Source organism: Micromys minutus, assembly GCF_963924665.1.
Source record: "Micromys minutus genome assembly, chromosome: 11".
Classification (NCBI taxonomy): domain Eukaryota; kingdom Metazoa; phylum Chordata; class Mammalia; order Rodentia; family Muridae; genus Micromys; species Micromys minutus.
Window position 1 is genome coordinate 40,196,922 of NC_137980.1, and position 22,113 is coordinate 40,219,034.

Here is a 22,113-nt window from a genome sequence, read left to right on the forward strand (position 1 = left end):
TCTTGTTGGAGGAGGTGTGGTCTCATTGGAGAAGGTGTGGTCTTGTTGGAGGAGGTGTGGTCTTGTTGGAGGAGGTGTGGTCTCATTGGAGAAGGTGTGGTCTTGTTGGAGGAGGTATGGTCTCATTGGAGGAGGTGTGGTCTCATTGGAGGAGGTGTGGTCTTGTTGGAGGAGGTGTGGTCTCATTGGAGAAGGTGTGGTCTTGTTGGAGGAGGTGTGGTCTTGTTGGAAGAGGTGTGGTCTTGTTGGAGGAGGTGTGGTCTTGTTGGAGGAGGTGTGGTCTTGGAGGAGGTGTGTCATTGTAGAAAGTTACAGGTGTTCCCTCTTGCTTTCAGATCCGGACTTGAGCTCTCAGCTGTTCTTGTCACCATGTCTTTGCTTCACCATCATGGACTCCAGCCCTCTGAAACCAGAAGCCCGATTAAAGGATCCCTTTATAAATTGCTGTGGTTGTGGTGTTCTGTCATGGTAATAGAAAAGTAGCTCAGACAGTGACTAGTTACTCACACAGTAACTGTTACAACTGTGGCCCCTCCATGCCCAAGGCCAGGTAAACAGCTGGTTTTTGAATCAGCCCCAGCCCCCTGGGGTCCCAGACACCACCAGCTCACCTCCTCGCTCATTTCTGGAGTCCCGAGTCCAGGGGCCACCATGCTCACCATTTCTCCTGTCACCCCAGCTCTGTCCAAGACAACTGTCCTCTTTTCAAGTGACACTTCCTCCGGGAAGCTCTCCCTGCCTTCCCTCAAAGCTCACTAACCACACTATAGCAATCTGCTCCTCTCTTCCAAACCACTGCTGATGCGTCCAGCTGGATTTTTACTTATTGAAACAAAATCTCCTGCATCCCAGACTCACAAGAACTTGATAGGTAGCCAGAGAGAACTTCTGACCACTCCCCACCTCTACCTCCCCAGTGCTGGGATAACAGGCCACCACGCCTGGTTTAAGTGTCATGGAGATTAAACCAGGGCTTTGTGTACGCCAGGCAAGCACACTACCAACAGCAACATCCCCAGCCTTCGCAACTGGTTCTCTGAGCATCCTTATCCCTCCGGAACAGTTTCCCTTTTGTGACTAAGGCAATATAACACAAATCAGCCACTTGCTGCTCAATTGTTCCCACCCAGAGCAAGCACAGGTCTCACCCACCAAGACCCAGGTAGAAGCAGCTACTGAAGCAGCTACTGGGACCCGAGGGGTGAGGAGTGCTTGCCAGAGAAGTCTCCAAAATTTCTCCAAAATTCTAGCTCTTCCTGGGACAAAGCCTGTGCAGGCTTTTACCATTCTACCCTGTCATAAACGACCAAAAAAAAAAAAAAAAAAAAAAAAAAAATCAGATCCAGGCAGCAAGCAACGGCCTTTGTCCCAGAAGACCAGTGCCTCCCTCACAAAGAGCCCTCTGGAGGAAGCTGCCCACTGTGAGACCCAGGAGAGAAAAGTGAGTCTTGGGCTGCGTGCCTGTCTGGAAGAGACGCAGACTTCTTTGAGGAGCCAAACATCCCCAGCATTCGGGCGCCGTCCACCTGCCATCTGTCCCAGGTTGAGTTTGGTCTGCCTTAGCCAAGAACTCCAAAAATGGTCCCCAGAGGCCAGCGGGGCCAGCCCCGCCCTCCTCCCACGGGCAGGAGATGATGTGAGCACACAGAAGGAACCAGTTCCAGAAACAGCCCCGTGGTGGTGCGCCCAGCCCCACCCCCAGTCGTGCCGAAGAACACAATAACAGCTGGGATGTGAGACACCAAAAAAAGGTCTCATCAGTGTGACAGATGTCAACCCTTGGGAAGAGTGACAGCCCCAGCTCTCCTGGGACCTTTGACGTGAGAGAGACAGTTCTGGGGCCTCCCAGGCTCTGAGCTAATGTGCTGGACCCCTGCTCTCTGGCTGTGGCTTTCAGGGTGCTCAGGAGATGGGACTGGGGCTCCCCAGGGACAGGGGCTTGAGCATACAGGCAGAGCTCTGAGCTTCCCCATGAATAGATAGATCAGTGCTAGAGAGATCAGAAGCCCCCATCGCCTTGCTGGTGTCTGTCTCTATAGGACAGCCCACCTATAGAGACACCCCGCCAAGAGTCCCCAACTTAATGGGACTGGGATCTTTCAGTTGGCTTAGGTAGTGTGTATGTGTGTGTGTGTGTGTGTGTGTGTGTGTGTACGCATGCGCGTGCGCACGAGCATGTGTGTCCTCACCCCACCAACCCTCCTTCTCCTCTCTTCTTTCTCTTTCTCCTCCTTCCCACGTCACCCCTCACTTCCTAGCCCCATGAATGGCATTTCTAATCACAACCAAGCACAGGTGTTTTCTCTGGTCCCTCTCCCTCTGCCCATGAGAGAGGCAAATGGTCGCATCATACTTAATCTTCATTGTCCGTAGGAGTTAGAGTCACCCAGGAGATTGGCAAGGCTCATCATTTCTGGGAAGTCTGCAAAGGCATTTCTAGTGAGGATTAAGCAAGGAGGAAAGACTCCTGTGGTCTGAGGGCCAGGGCATAAGAGGGGGAAGAAGGCAGCTAGCCGGGTGCTGACAATCCCCAGTCTCTGCTGGTCAGCCATGATGGGACTGATCAACTCAGCTCAGCCACAGCTTCCCACCATGGTAGGCTGAGGCCTCTGTTGCTACATGCCAAAATCCAAAATAAGTCCTTCTTCCTCAAACCCTTCTATCAGAAACATGGTCAGAGCTTTGATACAGTAGCCACTTACTGCTTCTCTTCTATCCCCTTGTGGTTTTCCAACCTGGCTTCTCCAGCAGAATCTTCCCAAAAGCCCAGGCCTCCACTTCCAGCATCTCTCCATGCTGCTGCCAGACTGGTCATCCTGAAACCCTAATCTCATCCAGCAGAATAAGCCTCTGTTTTCCCCCAGTGTCTTACAGGAGACGACCTCCCTCCCCACCCCAAGTAATTTCAGTCCTAGCACAAAACTGGTCTTCAAATCCATCCTCTAAATCACCTTCACACTTTTTCTGTGAAGGACATATTGGTTTTGGTGGGCCACGTGGTCTGTTGCAGGAAGAAACATCAAGTGTATGTGCATGAATGGCTGTGGCTGTGTGTCAATAAAACTTTATTTACAGAAACAAACGGGAGGGCCAGATTTGAACTATGAACCACACCTTGCCAGCCTCTGCTTTAAATTATTGGGTGAATTGCTAAGTAGAGGCATCACCTGTGTTGAAGTGTTGGAAGACATGAAAGAACTTGGCTGGCATAGAACACCATGCCCTCAGTTGGGGACTATCAGCATCCAGACTCATAGTATCACCCCTTCTGCCTGTCAAGGGACCAGCAGCCCTGACGCCATGGGAAGAGGCTGAGACCCTTTTTTTAAAAATCAAAGTTCTGATAGCCCACTATGTTGTATATAAAAGGTTCTGCAAACCAAACCAAAAATAAAACCTACTGTGTGCTGGGTGCCAACATTCATGATTTCAGTTCTTAAAAATCTAAGAAAATATCATTTGGGCTCAACCGCAGCAGGGAAACACATTGCCGAAACCTAAACTTGGGCCGACCTGACACACCCACACAAGCTGGTTGCAGGATGGGTGTTTGAACCAGAGAGGGAGAAGGAAACACAGCCCTTTCGCACCAATGAGGTTGAATCATCTTGCTGCTAGGTGTGGCGGGAGGGGGGGGTAGAGAAGGAAAGAGGGAGAGGGAAGGAGGGAGGGGCAGGGAGAGAAAGAGGGAGGGAGGGAGGGAGAAAGAGGTCATGAGCTAAGACAGAGGAAGCTGGGCAGAGAGCAAGAGAGAAGCCAAGGACTGTTGACATCTCTCTGCAGCTTTCTTGAATGCAGACCAGCAAATTCTCTTTTTGCAGTGTGCAACCAACTTTCGGCCATCCGAACCAAAAGGGTTTTAATACTTTAATACATCGTTGGGGCCTGCTCCACCTACTTTCAATAATGATGTCAATTCACACTCTTAGAGACTGCCCCTGGCTGGTTTACTAGGGCTGGTCTATCACCTGCTATGAACCCCACCCACTTAGGGCAGCAAGAAAGGCTTTGCAGGGTCTGAAGTGACCTCAGAGATTAAAGTACTCACTGCTCTTGCCTCTGCTGACCCAGGTTCAGGTCCCAGCACCCACACGGCAGCTCACGACTATCTGTAATTCCAGCTGCAGGGGATCTGATGCCCTCTTCTGACCTCTGTGTGCACAGACATACCTGCAGACAGGGTACTCATCCACATGAAAAAGTAAAAATAAGCCATTCTTTCCAGAAAGTGAAAGCTTCCTTTGTGAAGTTGAAGAGGGTTAATAAGGACATCATTAACTGCCACCGAAGTACCAGTGGCACCGGTCACAGCCTGTCTCACGTCTCATTTAGAGTCATACATTGTGTCTCATTAGGAATGAGACAGAAAGTTCCAGGGGATGAGCACTGTGTCCCATGAATCCAAGCAACAGTGATTAATGGCGCGGAGGTGCCCTGAGCCCATAGACCACATCGGAACAGGCTGCCAGGCTCTGCGGGGCAGAAGGAAGAGCAGACAGAGGCCAAGAAACCTGCAGAGGGGCAGGGTGTAGGGGCCATAGTCAAACATGGCCATGTTACTGCATCTTTGTGTAAACAGAAAGCACAATGAAATCCAGCTTTGGAGCTATGGTGACACATGTGAGGGGCCCCATCATTTAGGGGGCTGAAGCAGGAGGATCGTGAGTTTGAGGCTAGATGACCCATAAACCTCATGGTTCACTCATGACTCCACGCCATCTGTGACCCTCTCTTCCCAATGCATGTTTTTAGCATCCTCCATGAAGCTCTTGACACCCAGAGGTTGTACCTTTCCAGGGTCCCACCTCAGAAACAAGATGTACACTGACTGCTCAAGGTCAGGCACTTGCTTGTGAGCCAGTGACCACACAAGAAAATGGATCTGTGAAGGAACCAATCAGAACCCAATGTGACTGGAAAGGGGGGGGTCAACTTGTTTTTCAGCAGAAAGTTACAGAGAAGGGAAGGGGTAGCTACTGACAAACACTCATGAGCTCCCCTCAGAGTCAGGACAGGGATCCCCATTGGAGCTGGTTCCTGAGCCTTTTCAGTGTCCCTCACGGAACTGCACCTGTCACGAGTGCTCAGGTTTACTTCCCAGGCACAATGACACAAGCAGAGGTGACCTCACTATTTATGGGGCATTTTCCAGCCAGGATCTCCCCTAGGCAATCTTAGGGAGGATGTTCATTGGTGGACTCAGAGCTGAGCCCTGGAAATCAGATGTGGGTTACTGTCTTATTCAGGGCTTTACTGCTGTGAACAGACACCATGACCGAAGCAACTCTTATAAGGACATTTAATTGGGGCTGGCTTACAGGTTCAGAGGTTCAGTTCATTATCATCAAAGTGAGAACATGGCAGCATCCAGGCAGACATGGTGCAGGAGGAGCTGAGAGTTCTACATCTCCATCCGAAGGCTATTTGCCGAATACTGGCTTCCAGGCAGCTAGGAGTAGGGTCTTAAAGCCCGGGCACACAGTGACACACCTCCTCCAACAAGGCCACACCTACTTCAACAAGGCCACACTCACTACAACAGGGCCACACCTTCAAATAGTGCCACTCCCTAGGGTAAAGATAAACAAACCGTTACCCCTGAAACCCAGCTGCCCTGGGTTCCAGTTTGAACAAGCTCCAGTCCTACCTTGGCCTGGGACTCAACTGGGTGAGTGGGGCTTCAAGGTGATTGGGAGAGAAACCTGGCACCCAGAAGGGTCTGTTCTTCACATGAATACCTCCAGTATGTCTTGCTGACGTTTCATGCAGACCTAGCAAGGCAGCCCCTCCATACTTCAGGGGAACTTGGGTGCCCAGACACTTTAGCTCAGCAGATCAGTGGTTCTCAGCCTGTGGATTGTGACCCCTTTGGTGGATCAAACAATACAGGGATCCCCTAAGCATTTACTGGAGATGGCTCAGTGGTTAAGAGCACTGTCTGCTCTTCCAAGGGTCTTGAGTTCAAATCCCAGCAACCAAATGGTGGCTCATAAATAAGTAAAATGATTTTAAAAAAGAAAATTATTTTATGGTATAGAGTAACCACAACATTAGGAACTGTATTAAAGGGTCACAGCATTAGGAAGGTTGAGAACCACTGATCTAGATGAACATTAATTCTAACAGAGTCACCCCATGATGTATATTGTTAATGTGAAAACACAATCATTTCTGGACTCGGTGGCGCTAACCTTTGACCCCAGCACTCAGGAAGCAGAAACAGGCAGATATCTGTGAGTTTGAGGCCAGCCTGGTCTACGAAATGAGTTCCAGGCCAGCCAGATCTGCACAGTGAGACCCTGTCTCAGAACAAAATGCAAACAACAGACCACCCCTACCCAGACTCTGCAATTCACTGTGGAGTCGGCTTCTGTGTCTTTGTTGTGTCAGGTCATGTCACAAGGCACATCTCCTCCAGGTAGGCAGAGGAAGGGCTGAACACTGGTGATGGCTGTCAGAGCTTGCATATGCTTGTCCCAGGAAGTGGCACTATTTGGAGGTGTGGCCTTGTTGTAGTAGGTGTGTCACTGTGGGCCTGGGCTTTAAGGCCCTCATCCTAGCTGCCTGGAAGCCAGTATTCTGCTAGCAGCCTTCAGATGGAGATGTAGAACTCTCAGCTCCTCCTGCACCATGTCTGCCTGAGTTCTCTCACCTTGATGATAATGAACTGAACCTCTGAACCTGTAAGCCAGCCCCAATTATATGTTTTCTTTATAAGAGTTGCTTTGGTCATGGTGTCTGCTCACAGCAATAAAACCCTAACTGAGACACCCACTAAGACCCGGGACACCCTGCTGCTGTCCATGTGACCTTTTTACCTGCTTCTCTCACAGGACCCCATACACCCGCCTGTCCGTCCACTGGAGGGCTGCGTTTGCCACTCTAGGCTTCCATAAACTCAGTGGTTCTCTCCCACTCGATGGCAAGGTTCTTGGGGCTTGGATAACAATGTCATTACATCACAACATCAAAATGCCAGATGCAGAGCTAGAAACTCAGAGAGAGCCTGGCACACAGCAGCTGCTGATGCCAGCCCGAAAAATAACAGCCAAATCCTATCATTCAGATCTGGTGTGGTCTCCCTTTCGGCTCCAAATAGTTGCTTGGCCTTAGCTCAAGAGCACACGTCATCACACGGATGAGCGCAGGCTCTGTGTTCTTGGACCCTCCCCACCGATGAGGCCCAGCATCACTCGTGTCAGCAAGCCAAGAGTCAGGAGGGGTACTCTCCCGGGATCGTGTGTTTCCTTACTATTAAACATTTATACACACAGTTGTGCAGAAAGCACATGAAGGACCATGAATGCAGCCATGTGGATTTAGATAAAGGTTAAAATTTACTCTCTGAGAGACAAGAGACACGGCTCAGGGTTCAGGAGCACTGGCTGCTCTTGTAGGGAACCTGGGTTTGTTTCCCAGCACCCACTTGGCACCCATGTGGCAGTTCACAATTATAACTCCTGCTCCAGGGATCCAGCGCCCTCTTGTGGCCCACATGAGCACCAGGCACGCATGTGCTGCATAAGACACCCAAATGCATAAAAATTAAAAAAAAATTTTTTTTAATTACTACTCTCTCCAGGTGGTAATAGTGCACACATTTAATTCCAGCACTCCACTCGGAAGGCAGCAGCAGGTGGCTGTGAGTTCAAAACCAGCCAGGTCTACAGAGTTTCAGGACAGCCAGGGCTATACAAGAAACCTTGTCTACAAAACAAAATGAAACAAACCACTACTGTCAAAACTTCAAAACACACAGGGAAGACGGAGCTCCAGTATTCATGTCTCCTCTCCTGTTAGAAAAATCCTCTTGCTAAATCGGTGTTACATCCTCTAGGCTGATGGTGGCACGCCCAGCTGTTCCCACACAGAGCGCAGCCTTACAAAGGGACCGTCCAGAGCAAGCGACTGGAGACTGTGCACAGCTTTTGGGTCTTCCCTTCCAGGGGAAGTCCTGGTTTTAATTCTTTGCCTTTGGTTGGCAAGCAGTGGAAATGGTCAGAGTGCAGATACGATGGCAGGAGCGAGTGCAGCCACCCTGGGCCACGAGACAGATGCCATAGAGGAGGATAAAGAACCCGGTTTTCTGATGGTGGCAAAGCTGCCCTACTGGCCCCATATGCTTACACAGACTGTCAACCAAAAAAAGACATGTAGGCATCACTATTTTGGGATTCCTTTTCAGTAGCTGAACTGCGGGCTGAATTTACACATTTCCTGAGCTTTTATAAGATGGTTTCATCTGCTTCAGAAGCCGCTGCTGCAAATGAAGAGCCTTCTCTCGGTTGTCCATTCACCCAGCAACTGTGTGTGTGTGTGCCTGTGCCAGGCTCGGGGATGCTGAACAAGAAAGTGTCCAGATGGCTCACATTCCTGCTGTCCCCATTCAGGCCCAGGACCTGTGGCTTCTCCAGCCTACCAGCCTGCTATTCCCTGACTGCGCCATTGCTGTCCAGGCTGATACCAACCTGTGCTTACGAACTGGTAAGCACACCTTCACATATGTGCCCTCCCTTCCCATCTGGCCCATTCCCTGAAAGGAGGCCTGCCTGTGGCCATCAGCCTTGCTGTGATGGCTATTCCTGGTTGTCAACTTGACTACATCTAGAATGAACTACAATTCAGAAGTGGAGGGCACACCTGGGATCCAGATCTTGAGGCATAGTGGCCATAAAAAGCTTAGGCCCAGGCAAGGTAGTGCACACCTTTAATCCCGGGAGACACAGGCAATCAGATCTCTGAGTTCAAGGCCAGCCCGAGACAGTAAATTCCAAATCCAGGCATGGTGACAGTATACACTGCCCTCCAGTGCACACTGGGACACTTGTTCCTCAGCTGGTGGCATTGTACAGGGAAGGTTTAGAAGGTGTAGCCTTGCGACCGGAAGTACATCGTTGGGGGCGGACTTTGAGGGGGTCCAAGGGTCTCACCGCTTCTGGGTTCACCCCCTGCACCTCCTGTTTGTGGTTTAGGATGTGAGCGCTCAGTGGCTGCCTGCTGCTAAGCTCTCCTGCCATAGCGGTGACAGCGTTTCCTCTGTCCTGAACCATAAACTACAAATAAGCCTTCCCTTCCATGAGCAGCCTTGGCAGCGAATTTTTATCACAGCAGCCGCAAAGTAATTAAAACACGCGAGAAGATTCTAAAGACACGAGACGCTATCCGTGGCAATGAGCTGTGGTGACTCAAACCACCAGCATCCTTAACATCGGAGGGGCACACAGGACAGCTGGGCGGGAAATGACTCACGGAGAGGCGAGCATCCCAACTGCTGTAAAAATACCCGACAGCTTAGGTAGAAAACCAGATTCTCGCCTGATTGACAGCTCTTCTAGAGAGACGAAGACACCGTGAGAGGTCTGTGGAAGCCACGGCTGTGTCGCTTGGCTTTGACAGCCGCTTCAGGACATACAGCTCACCGTGGACGTGGAAAAGTGTGGCCATAGCCCCGAGCCGTCAACTATGATGTCTGGCTGCTGTGGCAGAGGCAAGGGACCCGCACCACCACTCTTGTTATCGTGTGGATATGAGAATCCCCCAAAGACTCATCAGTTGAAGGCTGATGGTGATATTTTGGAAGGTTCTAGAAACTTTAGGAGGCGGGTCTATTTAGAAGAAGTCCTTGAGGGCTGCCTGTCTTCCTAGGTCATCGCTTCTCTCTCTGTTGCCTGTCTTCTGGGGGACAATGTTATGCCTCCCTGCAGGTCTGAGTCAGCAGAGGTCAGGACAATGGGCTGAGCTCTGAACCTGTGAACTAAACTAGACAATCCCTCTCTTCATGTTCTCGCATATATTTTGCTCAAAGCTCCGGAAAGCTAGTTAACGGTCACCTGTCAGTTAATTTCTTCTGTGGTGACTCACCACACCAGAAGGCAAGGCTCTGAGGAATGAGTCAGAGTCAGGCCCAGTGGGCAGGTACCCAATCTGTGCTTCATGATGTGTGGATGCCACAGCAGTCCTGGGTACCCACAGGGGTAGAAATGCATTCCTCAAAGGTGTGCACACACATTACCGCCACCAGTAGGGACTGACCTGAGTCACCATCAGTAACTGGGTGAACTCACAGCAAAGCAGCCTGGGATGTGGTTCCCAGACAACACCTGGTGGGCAGAGGCCAGAGGTGCTGCCACCTAGAGGGTTGGAGGCCAGGGCATGAATGAGGCCTGTGAGGCATGATGGGTAATGTACCAAGCCAGGTTAACTCTTGATCAAGAATCATTAATTCTATTAATGTTCTCCAGTAGAGTGAGGGTAAGCAGTTATGTTCTAGGTACCCTTTGAGGGTAGATAAAGCTGTACCCAGAAGTCGTGGACTAATACATGAAAATCCCAGTGTCGGGGGTGGACTACCTCCCTGTGAGTTGCAGGTCAAGGAGGTCAAGAATCCCCAAAACAATACATCCAATTGCTACTTCTGTTGGCTGCCCACCAGATGACAATGGTAAGACCCTAGTCCTGAAGATATCACATGCCCTGTTTGTAGGATGTAGAGACATCAAGCTGGAACTGTCTGGAAGCTTCCTTCCTGTTGGCTAGTTTTCATCATGGGAGAAGGTGCTATGCAGGCTGATGGAGCAACTTGTCCTCAGTAAGTTGTGGGATAACAAGGGTAGCCATGAGCTTCATCCAGAGAAACTCGACTTTGCAGTGGGCAGTAGTAACTGCAGAGACCCAGTCAAAGGCTTGTGAGTAAGTCACTGCTGAGTACTCTGCCATTTAAGAGAATGCCTCATTCCCTACATAGTTCAGGGAGCATCAAGGAGGAAGGGACAGAGAGCAGGAGAGGAGCAGAGTGTCGTTGAACACTGACCTCTGGCGTATGTGACCTTTGCTCTTGAACTCAGCAGTGGTGCTAACCTGCACAGGACACCGCAAGACTGAGCAATCACTATCCTCTCTGTCACAGAGAGGAGAGAGACACACAAGGTGTCCTCACCAGCCCCTAAGGAACTGTCTGATAAAGAAGGTCAAGCTGTAGTCATTGGTATGTTGCCTGTGCTCATGGAAATAACCCTAATGGAAGTCATTTGGTCACACATGTACACATAGATGTACATTCACAGGCATGCACAGGTATGTGCACTTACATGCACTCACATGTACATGCACACAAACGTAAGATGTGGTAGTTTGATAATGGCTCCCAGTATGCTCATGTTTGAATACTTGGTCTTGAGCTGGTGGAACTGTTTGGGAAGGATTAGGAGGTGTGGCTTTGTTAGAGCAGATTTATCACAGGGTAGGTTTTGAGGTTTCAGAAGACTCTGCCCAGGTTCTTATACTCTCAGTAATGTCTGTTGATAGCCCCCCGCTGGGTTACCACACAGGTCTCTGTCCCTCTCTGGAATCAGAAGTCAGTTCTACACTTGTGAGAAAAATCCCCATGTAAAAATCACAGCAGGACACCCTAATCCAGACCCGAATCCAAAACCTCTCCTCCACTGGCAATTTTCTCCTTTAGAAAACAGCCCCAGATACACATCCCAGCACCTCCTTCCTAGGGCTGCGGTGGGTAAGACTGTCATCCTGCTGGCAGGGGAGAAGATACTCTAAAAAGACACCGTGTCTCTCTTTGGCAGTCACAGGTTTGGGGCAGGATTCCTGTAGAAAAAGAATTTCAGCAGATTCTCAGGCTAGGAGAAGGGAAAGCCTACATCCTGGTGCCAGTCAGGGGCACAGCCGTCCCACATAGTTTTCCAGCCACTCAGATCACCTTTCAGGAGAGACTGGAGCTCAGACACATGGGTCAGTGATGTGCGGGACACGCCGTGACCACCTCGGCCTGCCTCTTTAATTGACACAGCAAGGAGGGCAGCAGATCCCGGTTTTAGAACTGTCAGGACTCAGGCTCTGGCCCTAACAGCTCCTGTTAGGAGATGGGATGTGAGAAGGGGACTTGCCACCCCTTGTCATCTTTTTGTCACACTGTGTGAGGTGGCAGAGGAGATTCCCCCGGGGATAACACCCTGTCACCCAAAAAGCAATGACCTCAGCTCAAGGCTCAAAAGGAGTCAGTCACAACAAGATGCTTCTAAAGAGGTATAAAACGTAAGAGCAAAATGACCCAAATGTAGACATCAAACCTCAGAATCTAGGAGCCTGGTCCCTCGGGAGGGCAACCGAGAGGAGGAAGCTGTGAGGCCCAGCAGGGTGGGGTGCTGCAGGCACCTTGCTGTGTGCTCAGGTCAGAGGACCCAAATCCCTCATGCCCTGGTTTTCCGGAACCGCTTGAGGTCTGCAGCCAGGTGACCCTGGGCTGCTGTGCTCACAGCCTGTCCCTTCCAGGTGAATGTTAAGGAGGAGGTTGGGAGGCAAAAATGTTTTGTTACAAAGCGCTGAGGCTCCTGGGGAGACAGATCAGCTGGGGATGAAACTTAGGCTAGGACCCTGCACCTCATTCACTCTTCCAAGTTGTGTGTCCTTGGACAAACTGCTTGGGTTCCTGAAGAGGGGCGTGGAGTTCCTGCCGCCCCATGAGCAGGTTGAAATGAGCAAAGTGGCCAGGCGCGCTAGAAAGCATTGTGGCCTCAGTGAGGGCTGGGGAGTTTAATGGTTAGGGTCTCACACAGAGGCAGGGGGACACTGGAGTCAGCTCAAGCTGCATAATAGACACTGACCACCACATCTCACTGTTGCCCAGGGCCGGGAGCTCTCGAGGGTCCTGCTTACAGAAGGTGGGCCTCCTTTCCCAAATCCTTGAGAGGCCTTTGCTGTGTTCATAGACAGCGAGAGAGCTTGGGGCCTTCTCCTCTCTTTAGAGCCATGGACTTTCTTTCCGGTTTAGCTAGCCCATCTCCAGGTGGGCATGGGAGCTAGACTTCAAACCATGCGGAGGGGGGCAGGGTCGGGCAAGGTAAGACCATGACTCAGCCCCCAGTTCTCACAACAGCTAGAGAACTCTAAAGGTTCTAGAATATTCTTTCACTCCCCCAGCCTGACTCCCTCTTTGGAGGACTGGCACACACATTTCTGAGACTTTCTGTGATTTTTTTTTCTTTTTTAGATTAAGATAATTTCTCTCCATAATGTGCATAAGAAACGGAAAGAGCCCTGCTCCGAAGGCATTCCTAACTCAGAGCGGGCAGCCCATTCATCTTTATTATGAGGGTTGCAGAAAAAAGCCCGGCAGCTATAACTCAGTTGTCTGCCTCCCCAGCTCAGCACTGGGCAGAGTCAGAGTGTGCCAAATACAAAGTCAGCAGTGGGTATACACACATGCGCACACGCACGTGTGTGTGTGTGCGCACACACCCCATTCCTGAGACCCCCTCCACTGGGTATCTGTAGAAGCTGGGCCGACCATATCCCTACTTTCCCTTTCACCAACAGACATCCCAACACACCGCAAAGAAACAGGCTGTTTTGGGGTTCTCCTAGGCCTTCCCCAAGATCCTTTGCTGCTACCTCTCCAGGGCAGCAGCACCCCAGGACCCAGAAATGTGGTTCTGATTCTCCGCCTCGGCCCGAAGCCCTGGCTGCTGCTGAAGCCGTGGGCCAGCACACACGTTAGCAATTCCGTATGCACAGAGACTTGGCCCAGATCAAAGCCCTGCACACGCCCGCAGAAAGGTTGCATCTGGGGGACAAATTGGACTTAAACATGACTTGCGGCTCTGGAGCCAGGCTAGGATTGTTTAAAACACTAGGATATGAAACACTATCTGAGCGGCTGCAACTGGAGGCAGGAGAAGAGGAGCGACTGGAGTTGGAGTGTGGCAGGCTTTTCGTGGTGACAAACAAAACATTAATTAGTTGATATTTTGTCCTTATTGCAGTGCACACTTTCTTTTTAAAAATTTTTTGCATTGCATTTTAATGTGTGTGTGTGTGCATGCACATGTGTGGGGGGGTTGGGGAGAGAGAGAGAGAGAGAGAGAGAGAGAGAGAGAGAGAGAGAGAGAGAGAGAGAGAGAGAGAGAGAGAGAGGCCATAGCAGGCTCTCTCTCTGCCATGTGGGTCCTGGGGATTTAACATCAGGTTTGGTGGCATCTGCCTTTACACACTGAGCTGTCATCTTACCTTTGCCCCAGAGGGTACTTCTCCAGTCTTATTCTTGATCCTACAGGAAGAGAACTTTCTAGCAGGCTAATGAAAAGACAGACCTTGACCTTGAATTGCCAGGACCTACCACATGCAGTCTGTCTCAGGGAGCCGACTGCCATCCAGGTACTAGGCAAGGGAGCTACAGCAGCTTCGGTCACAGGAGCTGCTGCCCCAGAGACCTGAGACCAAAGAATGAAAGGCATCGAGTAGCCAGAGTAGAAAACCTGCTAGCCCTGGTCATCGAGGTCCAGAGAACCACCAAGACTTTAAGCCAAAGTTGTCTACTCACAATCCCAAGCTCCCCCATACCCAGGCTTGGCAAGGCTTTCACCACTAGAGGGCGCCACTTGCTGCTGCTTCTGCCAGGACCAGCATCCAGAGAAAATAGAAAGCAGCCAGGACCTCTCTGGGAGCAGTTTCTAGACAGGTGAGCAGATGACCCCGGAGACGGCTGGTTGTTGACAAAAGACATCCAAACACCTTGAAAATCACTGAATCTGAGGTTGAGCAGGGAATTATAATGTGACCCTCAAACTTTCTTCCTGTATAGAAAGTGAGTAGGGGACACAGGAGCCCCTAGGCAGTCTCAGCACCCACACACACCTACACTCAGACACGCCTGCATCTAGGAACACCTGCACTCAAACACACCTTCACCCAGGAACATCTGCACCCAGGAACACCTGCACCCAGGAACACCTGCACTCAAACACACCTTCACCCAGGAACATCTGCACCCAGGAACACCTGCACTCAAACACACCTGCACCCAGGAACACCTGCACCCAGGAACACCTGCTAGGACAACCACACTGGTAAGACTCCACCCTGACACATCCAGGTTTTACTCAGCATCTCCTCCTGCCCTCCACATTCCTCCACTGAACTCTGTGCTGATAGTGATTTCTGTTGAACACAGCCTGGGTGTGGCGAGGGGCTGCACCCTACCCATTCCACTGTAGCCGAGCCCCATGTTTGAGGAATACCAAGCAAGAGAAGCCTGCCTATCCTACTACCAACAGCAGCCAACTCTCAACTTTTTGAAACACCTCAGGCCTCGAAGAAGCCTCCAGGGGAGGGGCTATGTCACCGGAGCCCTCTTCTTGTTAGGACGGCTCCTCAGGGACTCTGGGTTTCTTCCACGGGAAGGAACACCAGTACCCACAACTGCTTCCTATTGAATGTGCTAAAGTGACACTGCAGGCCCGGTTACTACTTTGTCACCTTAACCCCCTGGAAGATGCAAAATCACAGCAAGCACGGTGACAGGAGTGTAAACTGCCTTCCCTGTGCTAGTGTCACATGGCTAGAGGCGACAGGGAATCTGAGCCCTGTGCTGAAGACGTGGTCTATTAAGCAAAGTAGCTGAAATTAAGAAACACCATGAAGGCTTGCGAAATAGCCACCTGGTCCCTGCCACTCCAGTGGGCAGCTTCCTCCCGAGGTGAAGGGCATGTAGGTGGGAAACTCTAGGAAACTGGCTGCTGGGCCAGCTGTGTGGGAGCCCAGGCCCCCCAAGGACATCAGCATCCTAGTCCCAGGAGCCCATGAGCATAGCGCCTCACTGGGACCTAGCCAACTTTGCAGGTGGGATTCAGATAAGGATCCCAAGATAGAGACGTCGCCCTGGGTTATGCCGGTGATTGCAGCAGGGCCACACCTAGGTCCTCATGAGATAGGGACAAAAGATGGAGTTCAGGGAGATGGGACAGAAACAGTGGAGGTGTGGGGGAGGAGGAGGGGACAAGGGAGATACGTATTGACATATGCAGCCTCAGGCTTGGAAGGTAAAAGAGGCTCAGCCAAAATCCTGTAGAAACTGGGGAAGAGTCCCCCTTTCCCATCTTCACAAAAGGAATAGAGTCCCGCTGACTCCATCTTATTCCTTGGCCTCCACTTTGTTCTGTTTTAGGCCAGTAGCAACTCAACAACTGTCACAGAAGACACTGTCTATGGCTCCCAGAAGCTCACGTCTCAAAGGAAAAGGACTCTCAAGGCTTCTCCCCCAGCTCCAGGGCCACCAGGAAAGCCGACTGTCACCACTAAGGATATGCGTGACTAACAGACAGGGAGCTAAAGGAACACATACACGTGTGTTCGTGAGCTCACATGATAGGAAGGGTCCCGCGGGCAGGAGCCATTGTTCTTCTGCTTCAAGAAGAGTAGCTGGACTCAGATCAGAGCCAGGCCCTGCTTGCCTTTTGCCTGGTTTCTCCAAGACTACCTTCCTTAGCAACAGGGACGACAGGTAGATGAGTTGTTTCTGTGAACCAGTCTCTGGTCTCAACATCTGACATGTGCTCCACCCACGACCCTCTTTTCTCTCTCCCCCATCCCCCTGCACCTCTCTCTGGCCTTGGGGACACAACCTTGTGGATCTCCTTGCCTGTGGATCATCAGCCAATCAGGTAGTGGGAGCAGGGTTCAGAAGTCCTGTTAGACCACACCAGGACCGGCTATCAGGAGGCAGACCAACTTTACTTAGGGTAATTTAAGGCTTATAAAGTTTTGGGGGACTGAGGGTAGATGCAACCAGGATGGGCAAAGGTCATTCGTTGAGGGCGTAGGGCACCAACATGCCTCATGCGGATGGGGAAGTACCTCAGGAACCTCAGGTGCTAGCTGAACAGGTTTCTATCAGGAGAAAGAAAATTGATTCTGTAATCTAGCAAAGGTTATGTGATGTACCTTAGGTAGAGGATTGGGGTGGAGGACTTAGATCTTCCCAGACGAGGTCAGAGAAGAAGCCCTGCTAACGAGGTGAGTCTCCCATCTTACCCTGAGCCCAGAGGTGGACTTTGACCTTAATTAGCAGAGTTTTCCCACACAACCAAGGTGGCCTCTCCCTTTAAGCCACACCCTCAGCCCCCTCCCTTCATTTTTAATGCCACCATGCTGGTCAGATCCGCCCATGTCTGCTGTACAAAGACAGTTTCTCATACCCACTTTTCCAGCTTGAGCCTGTCACCGGTTAGGGTTCACTAGGTGTCTGTTTGAAAGGGAGATGGGAGGAGGAAGTGCCGCCCCTGGCCAGCCATCTTGCTGTTGTTGATGGAGTCAGGAAAAACTGTAACCAACAGGAACAAGCTCCGAAAGGCAGAGTTTCTGGTCAGGACGAAGCAGCCGCAGGGAAGGGATGGATGGAGAGAGACAGGAATGAGCTGAAACCCTGAAGTACTCTACTCCAGCCTCAGCCTAAAGGTGACAGTGTGGCTGGATCAACAACACCCCAGAGACTCGGCCCTGAGCCCTGGGAGATTCCTGGGGCTGTGCAACAAACAGCCACACCCTGGGTGGCTTTAGACATTGGACATTCTAAAGCCAATGCTTCTAGAGCAAGGTGCAGCAGAAAGCGACCCTCCCAGGACCCCAGAGCAGCGCCTCCCTGCCTTTCAGTTGTCCTAGGCTTCCCGATGACCACCCCACACTCAGCCCTGGCTCCACATGGCCTCCAGCCTATGCCTTCCTGGCTCTCTTGTCTTGCTGTGAGGACTCCAATCCTTGCCCAAATCTACTTACAAAGTCCCATTTTCCCATCTAGATCATGTGCCAGGGCACACAGGGCTAGGGCTTAGGTACATCTTTGCTGGGCACACTGTTTAATACACTATAAACCCCACCCCAACAAACACAATGTTTCTAAAACTAGCTTCTGCTCTTTCACAGTGCAGGATCCTGGGAAGTCATAAGGATATCTACAATGGGGAAAAAAAAAGAGTCAACAATGAATGGAGGGTGTGGTGGTTTGAATAAGAATGGCCGCATAGGCTCATATGCACAGACATCAGGGAGTAGTACTATTTGAAAGGATTAGAAGGTTTAGGAGGTAAGGCCTTCCTGGAGGAGGGATTTGCAGTTTCAAAGCCCATGCCAAGCCCAGAGTCAGTCAGTCAGTCAGTCTGTCTGTCTGTCTGTCTGTTTCTCTTTCTCCCTCCCCCCCCCCCCCCCTAGGAGCAGGATATAACTCTCACTCAGTTTTCAAGCGCCATGTCCGCTGCCATGCTCCCTACTTCACTGACACCTTCTGAAACTAAGCAAAGCCTCTCATTAAATGCTTTCTTTTATGAGAGTTGCTGTGGTCACCATGTCTTTTCACAGCAATAGAACGGTGACTAAGATATGGGCCACCAACTTTGAGGATGTCATTCACCTCACTAACTAGGCTTCTCCAATGGTTTATATATGCTCGGTGAGGGAGTGGTACTATTAGAAGGTTAAAGTAGGTGTGTCACTGCGGGCATGGGCTCTAATACCCTCATTCTAGTTGCCTGGAAGCCAGTCTTACACCAACAGCCTTCAGATGAAGTTGTAGAACTCTCAGCTCCTCCTGCACCATGCTCCCACCTTGATGATAATGAACTGAACCTCTGAACCTGTTAGCCAGCCCATTTAAATGTTGTCCTTTGAAAGAGTTGCCTTGGTCATGGTGTCTGTTCACAGCAGTAAAACCCTTACTAAGACAGCTTCTTCCTGCCTCAGGTGAGCTGCTGGACTGCAGGCCATGAGGAAGGCAAGGTTTCAGAGCATATGCACTCCTCCCAAGAGGCCTCTAGCTGTGCCTTAGTTGATAGGTTTCTCAGCCAATACAAGACCCCAAAATGAAGCTCTTCAAAGGACTTATGGCATGCACACATAGTTATCTCAGGGTTTGGAAGCGCCCTTCCCAAGCTACTGGTCTTAGCTGTCTTTTGTTTCCTCTCCATAAACCCTCAGCAGCTCTGCCCATCACCAGGACATGCCCCTCCCCCAATGGGCAGCTTTCACTGGGAGGCCTTCCTTTGCCAGCTCCAGCGTTGTGAATGAGCTGAGGGGAGCCCAAGCTGGTCCTAACGGCTTCACAAGTCAGTTCTCAGTGAAGCCAGCTCTCATGTTTTCCCTGTCAGAGCTGGATTTAGACTTCCAGCTTCTCTTTCCTCTTTGGAAGGAAACCCATGCATTATGGATGAAGGCTATTTCTTATTCAACAGCCAAGAATCACTCTTGGATCAAGATCTGCTCCCTTCCTGCACCCCCAGAAATCAAAACCTGTCTGAGATCTCTCATTTCTTGGCCTGAACCAAGGTAAGAATTTTGCAGGGACATGAAACATAGAGACACATCCGTGGAGACATACTTGGTGTTCCCTCTCTCTATTTTTTCTACCTATTCATCCATCCATCCATCCATTAATGTAGAGTATGTGTGCATGGATATGTGTGTGTGTGTGTGTGTGTGTGTGTGTGTGTGTGCATGTTTGCATGTGTGTGGACACATGCGTATGCATGTGCATGTGTGTGCTTGTGTGCACATATGTGTGTGTGCGTGGTGATCATCATTGAGGGGTCTTCCCTAGTTATTCTCCATTGCTTTTTTGAGGCAGGGTCTCTCCCAGAACCCAGAGATCACCAATTCAGACAGGCTATCCAGTCAGGGGACCCCAGGGATTCTTCTCTGTCTACCTTCTCAGCACTAGGATTACAGGTCTATGCCCAGCTTTTTACACGGTTCTGGGGACTCTAATTCAGTTTTTACACTTGCATGGAAGGGTCTTCACAAATGGAGCCATTTCCCCAGCCCCAGGGAAATAATGGTTTAGAGCTTGCTCTCCACTTCTTTGAGAAAACACCATGGTAGATGGCGCTGGTGCAGTCGGAGAGTCTGGGAGACCTAGGGACCAGGCTCAGGAGATGATGATTCTAGTGAGAATCCAGCAGATCTAGGCCATGGCGAAGGCTGCAGAGATGATGCAGGTAAATCTGAGGACAAGGAGTGGATCCCCATCATTGAACTCCGACACTTGGCCAAGGACATGAAGACCAAGTCCCTGGAGGAGATCTACTTGTTCTCCCTGCCCATTAAGGAGACAGAGATAATTGGCATTTTCCTGGGTGCAGCTCTAAAGGATGAGGTTCTGAAGAGCCTGCCAGAGCAGAAGCAGACTTGGGTTGGCCAGTGGACCAGGTTCAAGGTTCTTGTTAGACTATAAGGCTATTGGAAACCACAATGGTCATGTTGGTCTAGATGTTAGGCACTCTGAGGTGGCCAATGCCATCCAAGGGGACATCATCTTGACCGAGCTTCCCATGGTTCCTGTTCAGAGAGGCGACTGTAGGAGCAAGACTGCAAGCCTCACACTCTGGTTTATGCAAGGTGACAGGCCACAATGGCTCTGTTTTGCTGTATCTCATCCCTACCCCCATAGACACTGTCATCAGCTCTGCCCCTATGCCCAAGAAGCTACTGGTGATGGTCGCACATCAGCCAGGGGCTGACCTCCACCCTGGGCAACTTTGCCAAGGCCACCTCTGATGCCATCTTCAAGACCTACAGCTACCTGACCCCTGACCTCTGGAAGGAGACTGTGTTCACCAAGTCTTTTTTATCAGGAATTCACCAACAATCCCCACACCAGAAAAATGCACACAAGGTCCAGCTGTGCCTACCAAATAAGGGTTTTTTATATTAATTAATTAAGGCTGTTTTTTTTTTTTTTAATCTTGTTTCCCCGCCTTGCTTGTGGAGACATGAAGATGGGAAAACAAGTGTTAATGGCTGCACAGCAAAGTCTTCCTGGTTGTGACAAAGACTGACAATGACAATACTGTTGATTGACAGGTACTGAGCACCAACTGTGCCAAGGCGCTGTGCTGTGTCTTCTGAATACTGTCCTCTACTGACCCCTGATGGGAGAGCTGACAGGAAGAGCCCCACTCTATTAGACAGGGAATTGGTGCACAGAGAGGGAAAGGCATTGTTGGAGGTCACACAGCTAGTGTGCACCAGAGCTGGAAGTTGAAGCCAAGGCTCTTAACCAACCTCATTACTGCCTGTTACAACACTAATAGTAGTGAGACAGAAAAGCGTGTGAAACACCATGTTGGCTCTTTAATACCCTAACTCAGGACGTTCCCATACACAGTATTTGGGGAATCTTTGTCATCTGCATTGCCTTAGTTTGGGTTTTTCTGCTGTGAAAAGACACCATGACCAAGCTAACTCTTATAAAAGGAAACATTTAATTAGGACTGGTTTACAGGTTCAGAGGTTTAACCTGTTATCACCCTAGTGGAAAGCGTGGCAGCATCCAGGCAGACATGAGCTGAGAGTTCTACACATCGATCCAAAGGCAGCAGGAGAATGTGTAGCACACTGGGCATAGTTTAAGCATAGGAGACCTCAAAGCCCGCCCCCCAGTGATGCACTTCCTTTAACTAGGCCACACCCACTTCAACAAGGCCACACCTCCTAAGAGTGCCACTCCCCCGGAGCCAAGCATTCACACAGAAGTCTATGGGGCCAGTCCTTTTCAGATTCCCCACTGCATGAAACAGTGACAGTCTTCCTCAGCAGATGACAAACGAACAAAATTGGAACATGGTGTGGATTAAACTTCCCCCACCTTACAGTCTCCTCATATTTTCCAACAGACACTTACATGCATATTGCCATTCGTGGATTATACAATTCTCACAAAATTCCAAACAGCTTGCTGTCTAGTGTCACGGTTAAGTGTCCTGCGTAGGGGAATTAGCTCGGTCAGTAAAATGCTCACCTTGAGCGGAGAAGAACCCAAAATCAATCCGCAGAACCCATGTTTACAATGAAAACGTGGTGCTGTTGTGTACACTGTCACGCTAGTGTGGGGCATGCAGAGGTGGAGAGGCAGAGGCAGGTAGAGGCAGGGGTGGGGGGATCAGAGGAGGGGAAGGGGTAGGGAGGGCCAGGGGGAGGGGCAGGGGATGGGCAGGGGCAGCCAAAGCAAGTAGATCAGGCAGAAGCAGGCAGACCTTGCCAGGTGACCAGCATAGCTGAATTAGCATATCCGGGTCAATAAGTTTCAGGCCTTAAAGAGAAATCATGGTAGATTGTGTCTGAAAAATGAGACTCAAGGTTGTCCCTAGCCTCCACAAGTACATACAAATACACACACCTGCACACTGCAAACATACGTGTACACATATCCAAAGAGAAAGGTCAGTAGATCTGGAGATTAGACTCCATTGATAGACAGCTCATCTAGGACACACGAAGTCCCGGTTTCTATTCCCAGCACAACATACACCGAGTGTGATGCGCACCTACAATTCCAGT